At 48.3% G+C, this 10,524-nt stretch overlaps 1 pseudogene; it reads right to left on the bottom strand.

The window, feature by feature from the left end:
- Positions 1-623: 623 nt before the first annotated feature.
- On the bottom strand, positions 624-1,998 carry LOC110147654 (keratin, type I cytoskeletal 18 pseudogene; annotated as a pseudogene).
- Between the last annotated feature and the right edge of the window lie 8,526 nt (positions 1,999-10,524).

Here is a 10,524-nt window from a genome sequence, read left to right on the forward strand (position 1 = left end):
CTGGCTTGGAGAATTTTAAGCATTACATTACTTTACTAGCGTGTGAGATGAGTGCAATTGTGTGGTAATTTGAGCATTCTTTGGCATTGCCTTTCTTAGGGATTGGGATGAAAATTGAACTTTTCCAGTCCTGTGGCCACTGCTGAGTTTTCCATATTTGCTGGCATATTGAGTGCAGCACGTTCACAGCGTCATTTTTCAGGATTTGAAGTAGCTCAACTAGAATTCCATCACCTCCACTAGCTTTGTTCATAGTGATGCTTTCTAAGGCCCACTTGACTTCACATTCCAAGATGTCTGGCTCTAGGTGAGTGATGACACCATTGTGATTATCTGGGTCATGAAGATTTTTTTTTGTACAGTTCTTCTGTGTATTCTTACCACCTCTTTTTAATATCTTCTGCTTCTGATACATCCCTACCATTTCTGTCCTTTATTGAGCCCATCTTTGCATGAAATGTTCCCTTTGTATCTCTAATTTTCTTGAAGAGATCTCTAGTTTTTCCCATTCTATTATTTTCCTCTATTTCTTTGCATTGATCTCTGAGGAAGGCTTTCTCATCTCTCCTTGCTATTCTTTGGAACTCTGCATTTATTTTTTTTTATTTTTATTTTTTTGCAATAACGTCTCAACTTTTATTGACTGCCTGCTCCCCAGGGGACCCTGCTTCTGCTGCCTCAGTGCCTCAGAACTTTGGTGTCTGAGGTCTCAGACACCACTTTGCCATCCACAAGCCGGAGGGTGGTGGTCTTATGGATGGTTTGCCTGGAGTTGCTGCTGTCCAGAGCGTCGCCAAGGCTGAAATCCTCCCCATCTTCCAGCAGGCGGCGGTAGGTATTGATCTCAGCCTCCAGCTTGGCCTTGACATTCAGCAGGGCCTCGTACTCCTGGGTCTGGTGTCGCCCCTCTGCCCGGGTCTGGGCCAGCTCTGACTCCAGGTGCAGGAGGACTCCGTTGAGCTGCTCCATCTGCATGGTATAGCGGGCCTCCACTTCCCTCAGGCTGTTCTCCAAGCTGGCCTTCAGGTTTCTCATGGAATCCAGGTCGATCTCCAGGGACTGGACGGTGCGCCTCAGCTCTGTGAAGGTCATCTCAGCAGCTCCTATTTCAGCGGTCTGCGAGGTGACCACTGTGGTGCTCTCCTCAATCTGCTGGGACCAGTACTTGTCCAGCTCCTCTCGGTTCTTCTGAGCCAGCTCATCATACTGGGCCCGGATGTCTGCCATGATCTTGCTGAGGTCCTGAGGTTTGGGGGCATCCAACTCCACAGTCAGCCCAGAGTTGGCAATCTGGTTTTGTAGACCCTTTACTTCCTCCTCATGGTTCTTCTTCATGAAGAGCAGCTCCTCCTTGAGAGCCTCGATCTCAGTCTCCAGCTGCAGCCGGGTGACATTGGTGACATCAATGACCTTGCGGAGCCCGTGTATGTCACTCTCCACAGACTGGCGCATGGCCAGCTCCGTCTCATACTTGACTCTGAAGTCATCAGCAGCAAGACGGGCATTGTCAATCTGCAGAATGATGCGGGCATTGTCCACAGAATTTGCAAAAATCTGAGCCCTCAGGTCCTCGATGATCTTCAGGTAATGCCCCCAGTCTCTGACCTGGGGTCCCTTCTTCTCCAGATGTTCCCGGATTTTGCTCTCCAGTCTCTGGTTATCAGCCTCCAGGCTCCTCACCTTCTCCAGGTAGGAGGCCAGGTGGTCATTCAGGTCTTGCATGGTCTCCTTCTCTCCCTGGATGCCCCCCACACCCACCACCCCCGGCTATCCCGGCCCCCAGGTTCCCGGACCCCCAGCCGCCCCGGACGCTGGTGGAGCGGGACACGGAGATCCGGGAGCCCGAGCCCCGGCGCCTGCATAGACGCTGTCCGCGCTGCTATCCGGTCGGACCCGGTGGCCCGACGACTGCACGGAGCCCAGGGACCAGTAGTTGGAGAAGGTAGATTGGGTGCTGAAGCTCATGATGTTTGTTCAAGAGGAAGGAGCGAGGCCAGGACTCAGGTGCTGGACCGTGGAACTCTGCATTTAAATGGATATATCTTTCCTTTTCTCCTTTGCTTTCCGCTTCCCATCTTTTCACAGCTATTTGTAAGGCCTCTTCAGACAGCCATTTTGCCTTTTTTCATTTCTTTTTCTTAAGATTATCTTTAAAGTGTGAGCCTGCTTCTATTTTGTAAATAAGTTCATTCATATCATCTTTCAAGATTCTGCGTATAAGTGATATCCTATGATATTTGTTTTTCTCTGACTTATTTCACTTAGTATGATAATCTCTAGGTCCATCCTTAGTATTGCAAATATCAATATTTCATAATTTTTTTGACTGAGTAATAGTCCATTATATATATATATACATACACACACACACACACACACACACACACATATATATACCACGTCTTCTTTATCCAATCCTCTGCCAGTGGATTTCAGGTTTCTTTCGTGTCTTGGCTATTGTAAATAGTGCTGCAGTAAGCATTGGAGTGCATGTATCTTTTTGAAGTATAGAGTTCCCCAAAAACTATTAAGTTTTGGATCAGCTTATTAGGCAACAATAACTGAGACACTAGGAAATCTTGTTTTTTTTTCACTCATAGACTCCCAGGTAACAGTAACATGGCTTAGGTATCTGATGTTGCTGGGCCTTGTGCTAAGCTCCAAAGTAAAATGCCACTCAAAAGAGTTGAAGTCTAAATTTCTGTATGGCTGGGGATTATCAAGAGGTGGCAGGGATGCAGGAGAATGGAACCAGGAACTGAGATAGAAGCAGGTAATGAATAGAAGTAATTTGTAATTAGAAGAGTCAAGAAAGAGAGGCAGTGAGGAAGGCATCCTCAGTTCCTGACCAGTACACATAATTTTAAATTTGGGTACCAGTCTGCTTATTTGGAAGTGGGTGTCTGGACACTGGGCCGCACTGGGAAAGATTCTGATGCTAAGTCAGTTTCAGAGAGCTGTGATTGATTAGTGATGTCTGCAGCGGGGAGGCGAGGAGAATATAGACACACACGTCATACATGTGCCTCTTGAATCCAAACTGTCTGCTGGCCTCCATGGCTAACTCTCCTGGGCCTGCTTGAATGCAGAGAGAGGTTGGAAAACAAGGTGCTCAGATAGGTCCTGTGAGGGCTGGAGCCGAGAAGACCACAGATGTACACTCTTATTTGTGTCCTTCCATGTAAACTAGCAGGGCAGCTTCAGAGGGGTCATTTTAGTTTAGGTTTTGTTTTGATTTTTCATGTCTCCTAGTCAATTGAGTTCAGAATTCCGTTGTCTCATCCTGTGTGGTTGGGTCAGACTTTCTTGGCCTTTATCACACATCAAAACCACTGATGGAGAATTCCCTGACAGTCCAGTGGTTAAGACTGCTCACTTACAATGAAGGGGGCATGGGTTCAATCCCTGGTCAGGGAACTAAGATCCCACATGTTGTACAGCCAAAAGGTTAAAACAAAACCAAACCAAAAAGCCCGCTGATGATGGGCAGCAGGCATGGGGGGAGCGGTGCAGAGTTGTGGTGTGTAGGAGGCATGGGATGAAATGGCAGGAGATGAGGCTGGAGAACTAGGTTTCTCAGAGTGTGGTACACTGAACAGCAACATTGGCATCCCAGGAACTTGTTAGAAATGCAGATTCTTGGGTCTTACCCCAAATCTACTAGACCAGAAACCTCAGGGCCAGGACCAGAAACTATGTTTTAACAAGTCCTTAGGTGGATCTGGTGTGTGCTCACGTCTGAGAAGCCCTGGGTTATCAAGAGCAGAGGGGGGAGCCGTGGAAGGTCTTCTGTGACACGGAGGGACTTCCCCCTTGCTGCCTCCACAGTCTTCCTCCTTCTTGGAGCCCCCTTGACAAGAGCTCGAGGGAGGAGGAAATTTCCTCACGCTCTTTTGGCTGCATGCATGAGTGCTAAGTCACTTCAGTCGTGTCCGACTCCTTGCGACCCTATGGACTGTAGCCCAGCAGACTCCTCTGTCCATGGGATTCTCCAGGCAAGAATCCTGGAGTGGGTTGCCATCCTCCTCCTCCAGGGGCTCTTCCTGACCCAGGAATTGAACTCGCGTCACTTGTGTCTCCTGCATTGGCAGGGGGGTTCCTTACCACTAGCGCCACCTGGGAAGCCCAATTTTGGCAGCAATTCATTCCAACATCTGTCCTTTTCCTCTCTCCCACTCTTTTGCCATGTATTCCAGCACCAGTCACAATGGCATGTGAAAGTGAAGTCAGTCAGTCATGTCCAACTCTTTGCGACCCCATGAACACCAGGCTCCTCTGTCCGTGGGATTTTCTAGGCAAGAGTACTGGAGTGGGCTGCCATTTCCTTCTCCAGGGAATCTTCCCGATGCAGGGATAGTCATGGGTAATTGTGGGCAATTCCCTTATTCTGATGTGCCCATGATGTGTACAGGTGTCACATCAACCCCTCCTACAGCTCAGTCCCTGAGCCCTGACTTGCTAGTGAGATGTGACTTCTGAGTCAATTTCACGTGTGCGAAGACTGTGGAGGGCTCCTCCGGGCACTGATGGATCTGCTGATGGAGCAGTGATGGAGAAGGAATGCCCTGGAAGCATCTTCCACCCCTTCACCCCAGTTTATATCTGAAAGTCTTTGCCCCATATCTGGCCTTTCTGAGATCCCCCTCTTCCATGAAGCCCTCTCTACCTGCCACTCCCCACCTTCATCCTGATTATGCCCCTCCATCACTATGAGCTTACAGCCCCCTTAACCTTGCCCGTTGCAGCACCTTTCATGCTGTTCTCTGACTACTTGTTTAACTGTTTCTTTCTCCACCACAAGCCTGAGACCTTGTGCATCTTACTCGGGGTGCCATCCCCACAACCCTGCCCACAGTGACCTCTATTCCACTTTCAGCATCATGCTAAGGGCTTTATGGGCATTGTGTCAATTAAACCTGATACTCGCCTTATAAGATAGGCATTTTTTCATCCCCATTTTATAGATGAGGAAACTGAGGCACAGGAAGTAAAATACATTGCCCAAACCCACAGGGCTAGTGAGTCACAGTCTGCCTGCCTCCAACAAGATAAACACATCTTGTTTTGTGAGTACTATTGTTACTTGTTTTTGTTCCAGGGAGGGGGATGATGAAAAAATTTCCTGAGCATCTTTTTTAAGGTTTATTTAGTTTTGACTGCGCTTTGTCTTCGTTGCTGCGGGCCTTCTCTAGTTGCAGTGAGCAGGGGCTACTCTTCGTTGCACACAGGGGCTTCTCATCGCGGTGTCTTCTCTTGTTGTGGAGCATGACCTCTAGGCAGTAACCTTCAGTAGCTGTAGCACACAGGCTCAGTAATTGTGGCTCATGGGTCCACAACGCTGGCTCAGTAGTTGTGACGCACACACTTAGTTGCTCCGTGGCTTGCGGAATCCTCCAGGACCAGGGATTGAACTGTGTCCCCTGCATTGGCGGGAGGATTCTTAACCACTGGCCAGGGAAGTCCTTCTTGAACACCTTTCTTGGTCCCTGGAGTCTGGAGTCTCCTGACCACTGGCCTGAAGCCCTAGCAACACTGCTAGGGACACTGAGGAAGGACCTGGCAGAGACGAGTCTTGTCTGGGACCAGGGACCATGACGTTTCGGGGACAAGGAGCCAGTGTCTCTGCTTAGACTCAGCCATGGTCCAGGGACTTCAAGGGGACTGTGCCTGCAGGGCGCTGACTGGCAGCTCTGGCAGATAGCATCTCCCAGCTCCCCCTCTCTTCAAGCTACAGTCATTAGCTCTGCAAATTAGCATCGTAATTGCCTCTTAACTATTCATAGCCGTGAAAGAGACCAGGATGGTCCTGCCCATCCCCCTCTCTGCCCAGAGACCCCCTCAGCCTCCCTCTCTGGCCAGGAACACCCCCTGCCTGCCCTCCCAAGAAGGTTCATTGCAATCTTGAACCTCTATTGCTCCATCCCGTAAGCGAAGGTGATGATTCAAATCTCAGAGGCCCATTGAGAGGCATGGAAAAAGCCGGCGCGGTTCTTGGCACCTGTGAGCGCTTGCTGTTGATGCTGTTGTTGTTGTTGGGTTTGGAGACTCAGCGAGAACAAGCATTTGCAAGTGGCTTGGCCCCAGGCTAGCACTCAGGTTCTCTCTGCAATGAGCTCAGAGCTCTTCCTCCATGCTTTCTCAATCCTTGACTTTTATCTTTCCCTGCCAACCAGACCTGGAGGGCTTGTAATCACCAGAGCGGACAGTAAACAAGACCTTGCCTAAAGGCATTCTCCTTTCTCATCATAATTAGAAAGTTTTTAGTTTAAACCAATCAGGGCTTAATTAAACAGGGGATTTGCCCCAACTCTGTTAACCACTGTGTCATTCAGTTTAAGGCTTCCCCGCTGGCTTAGCAGTAAAGAATCGGCCTGCCAATGCAGGAGACATGGGTTTGATCCCCGGGTCCAGAAGATCCCCAGGAGAAGGAAATTCTTGCCTGAGAAACGCCATGGACAGAGGCACCTGGTGAGCTACAGGTGGTGGGGTCACAAAGAGCTGGATATGACTCAGCGACTGAACAACAACAACGTCTGGTTTGTCTGTTGTAAATGTAAAGATGCACCAGAGTCGTGGTGAAGGGACTGATGCTCAAGCCCAGCTTCCTGGGTTCAAATCCAGTTCTGCCACTTCGTGCAGGGTGACCTTGGGCCAATTACCTGATGTCTCTGTGCTTCAGCTTCCACTCTGCAAAATGAGGATGAAAATAACAAATGCTTCCCTGTAGGACTGTTGTAAGGTGTCTATTGGTCACTATGTGTACAGTAACTAGAACAGTGATACAATATAGTAAGTACTAGGTGTTTGCCCTTATTACTTATTAAGCATCTTTTACTACTCACTTGTATGGCTTCTGCACTGTTTTGGGGGAGAAAGTTTCTGCAATGATCATCAGCAAGATGCTCTTAGGCCAGTCACCATCACACGGATCACAGACAAAGTGCTTTCCTGTCCTTCATTTCAACTTGAATCTGTGTCGGGCCAGGAGGGGAGAGCCCCAGGCTGGCCCCATTGACAGATGGGAAAATTGAGGCTCAGAAAGGTGAAGTGACTTTCCCCAGGTCACACCGATTGTGGATGGGAGAGCCTGCATTTGCACGCCATTAAGTCACCAGTGGTGGATGCCAAATGGCAAAGGCCACAGCAGGCCCTGTATCTTCTCAACCCTCACAGCCCCTGTCACCAGCATCTCCACGGTGGATGCAAATATCAGACCTTTCTTCAAGGTGAGAGGTAAGATACCTGGCAGTGGTTAGAAGCACAGATAAACCGAGTTGATGCAAGGGATTAAATAAACTAATGTTTTTAGGGACCAACAGGGTGTGAGGCGCATAACTGCACAGTGAGTAATCTCTATTATTATGACTAGTCCTGTTATCGTTTAGCTCAGAATATCAGCTCTTAATGACCTCACCTGATACACTACTTCCAGGCCCGGATTTTAAATCCCCTGCACAGGTTAATGCTTTGTCCTGGCTTCAAATATATAAATCCTGCTGTGAGAAGGACATGCCCTCTTTAGTCATATTGCAACTCTGCTTTGGCAGAGAAGAAAGTAGCAGCTTGATGCTGGTATGTCTTTTACACAGCCCTAGCACTCCTGATCTCCTTTTTTTAAAAAAAAAAATTTTTATTTATTTATTTATTTTTGGCTGTACTGGGTCTTCCTCACTGCGCGGATGTTTCTCTAGGGGTGGAGCATGGGCTTCTCGTTGTGGTGGCTTCGCTTGTTGCAGGGCACAGGCTCTGGAGCTTGCCAGCTTCAGTAGTAGCAGTGCGTGGACTCAGCAGCTGTGTTTCCTGGGCTCTAGAGCACAGGATCGATAGTTGTGGCCCACGGGCTTCGTTGCTCCAGAGCATGTGGAATCTTCCCAGACCAGGGATCAAACCCATGTCTCCTACAGTGGCGGGCGAATTCTTAACCACTGAGCCACCAGGGGAGCCCCGGAACTTTTTTTTAAGGAGAAAGCAAGCAGCCTTGACTGGCTTGATTTTAGTAGCATTAGGGTTCTTTCATTGTATTTATCTTTATAGATATCTTACCTTTATGGCTAGAAATACTGGTTTTGCATTTATGGCCGTAATATGAATTCCCTTTTAAATAAATGTAAAAATAGTAAAAGTTGAAATTTAGTAAGTAGTTGAAAAAGTAAGAGTTGAAACCAATTTAAAGAAAAATATTAAGAAAATAATTAATAGTGTGGCTGGCACACAGATAAAGCCTACATTTTGATAGTGTTTTGTAGATGATTAAATTAGAGAATGCTGCCTTTATCCAGAAGGTAAGAAGACTGAGCATTCAGAGAGAGGCCTGGAGGAGACTGGACTCTTGTGAGTGGCCCTTGGAACCAAGCAACCCAGACCTGGGGTCAGCCAAGCCACTGCTGGGGCTTCCCCGGTGGCTCAGAGGTAAAGAATCTGCCTGCAATGCAGGAGACACAAGACATGTGGGTTTGATCCCTGGGTCAGGAAGATCCCCTGCAGAAGGGCATGGCAACCCACTCCAGCATTCTCGCTTGGAGAACCCCATAGTCCATGGGGGTCACAAAGAGTTAGACACAACTGAAGCAATTTAGCACACACACACGCCAGCCACTGCCAACTTCCCCTAGGTGTCCTCTGTCAAAGGTAGAGAGTCAGATGCTAGTTGAATGTGGGAAGGACAATTTTTATTTTAACACAAAATAGTAACATACTTTTGCAATACCGAAGAGTCCAGTATGAACTGAACTCAACTCAAATTTGTACAGAAATGGCTGCTTATATTAGAGGGAGAATGAGGGAATCGGGGTTGGCGGGGGGGGGGGGGGGGGGGGGGAACCAACTCAGTGCTCAACGGAGTCAGTGAAAATTTACAAGAAGTTGGAAGAGGTAGGTGATCCATGTGAAACCCATCTGGGTTTGCTCCCACCCTCCCTCAGGCGCAGGACACAGTGGCCCATATTCAGGTGTCGGCTGGAAGAAGCGGTCTGTTCAGTAAGCAGTCTTGAGTTTTCCCAGGAGGCACTTTAAGGGGGGCCTAGGTTCATCTTACGGAGAAGGCAATGGCACCCCACTCCAGTACTCTTGCCTGGAAAATCCCATGGATGGAGGAGCCTGGTAGGCTGCAGTCCGTGGGGTGGGGAAGAGTCGGACATGGCTGAGCGACTTCACTTTCACTTTTCACTTTTATGCATTGGAGAAGGAAATGGCAGCCCACTCCAGTGTTCTTGCCTGGAGAATCCCAGGGATGGGTTCGCACAGAGTCGACACGACTGAAGTGACTTAGCAGCAGCAGCAGAGGGTCATCCTGGGAAGTGGGCTTGAGCTGTTAGAAACTGTTCGTGTTTGTTCAAGTCTTTATAGACCAAGGTCTTGGACTTGCTGAGTAGTGGGCTCAGGAAAGCCGGGCTGGAGTTTGGTCAAGGAGAGAACCTTGGTCATCTCCGAGAGGGTCTCAGGCTAACCAAAGCACACCACCTGTGCTCTGCATGGGGTATGTGCATCTGCAGGTGTGTCCCCAGCTCCCACTGTCCTCATGTGATTTCTGCTGTATTTGCTGAAGTTCCACTGCGAGCCCAGAGATTGAGGGTGGGTGTGCAGGTGGGGCTGGAGGTGGAGGCCATCCCCTGAGATGACCTTCAGAGTGTTTTAAATAATATAATGTTTTAAATAATATAGTGTTTTAAATAATATAAATAACAACAGCGATCTACGAGGGTTCACCATGTCAAGAGCCATCTGCATGTCACTTAATCTTCCCCAAAACTCTGTGAGACAAATAATATTACCCACATTTCACAGATGGGGACACTGAGGCTCAGAGAGATGAGGTGACTTTTCCAGGGGCACACAGTGGATGTACAGTGGAGCCAATTGGACCCAGATCTTCCTGACCCCAGAGTGTTTTTACTTGAATGGTAGAGAGCCAAAGGATACTGTGATCGCTTCAAAACTTGCCCCCCAGTTTCTGGATACTCACTGCCAAGAAGTAGCATTTATTCCCCCTCACTTAAATGTAGCTGGCCAGGGGCTGAGGGGCAGAACTATGGAGTCAGTCAGACATTCAGCTCAGCACCATCCAAAGAAAATATACGGCAGCCACAAATATAACCCACATATATCATTCTACATTTTTAGTAGCCATGTTTTTAAAAAATAATGAGACAGGTAAAGTTAATTTTAGGAATATATTTTATTTAACTTAATGGATCCAAAATATTCATGTCAACATTTCAACACAGAATCAATATAAAAAGTTGTTAATGAGCTATTTTACATTCTTTCCTTCACACTCAAAGTTCAGTCTGCATTGTATGCTTGCTTCACATCTCTAGTGGGGCTCAAGGGGCTACTGGCCACATGGTTAGTAGCTCCTGTAGGGGACAGTGAACGCTTTTATGCCAGGCACTTGGAACCTAAGGCTGGACTGGCCGTGGGGGCTGCAGGAGCCAGGTCAGAGACAACTGGCCCACACTGAGAACCCACCTTCCCTGACCAGACCTGCCAAGGAGACGTGTTTTTTGACCTGTCCACCCTGCCACC

The sequence above is a fragment of the Odocoileus virginianus genome, chromosome 9, assembly GCF_023699985.2.
Source record: "Odocoileus virginianus isolate 20LAN1187 ecotype Illinois chromosome 9, Ovbor_1.2, whole genome shotgun sequence".
Taxonomy (NCBI): Eukaryota; Metazoa; Chordata; class Mammalia; order Artiodactyla; family Cervidae; genus Odocoileus; species Odocoileus virginianus.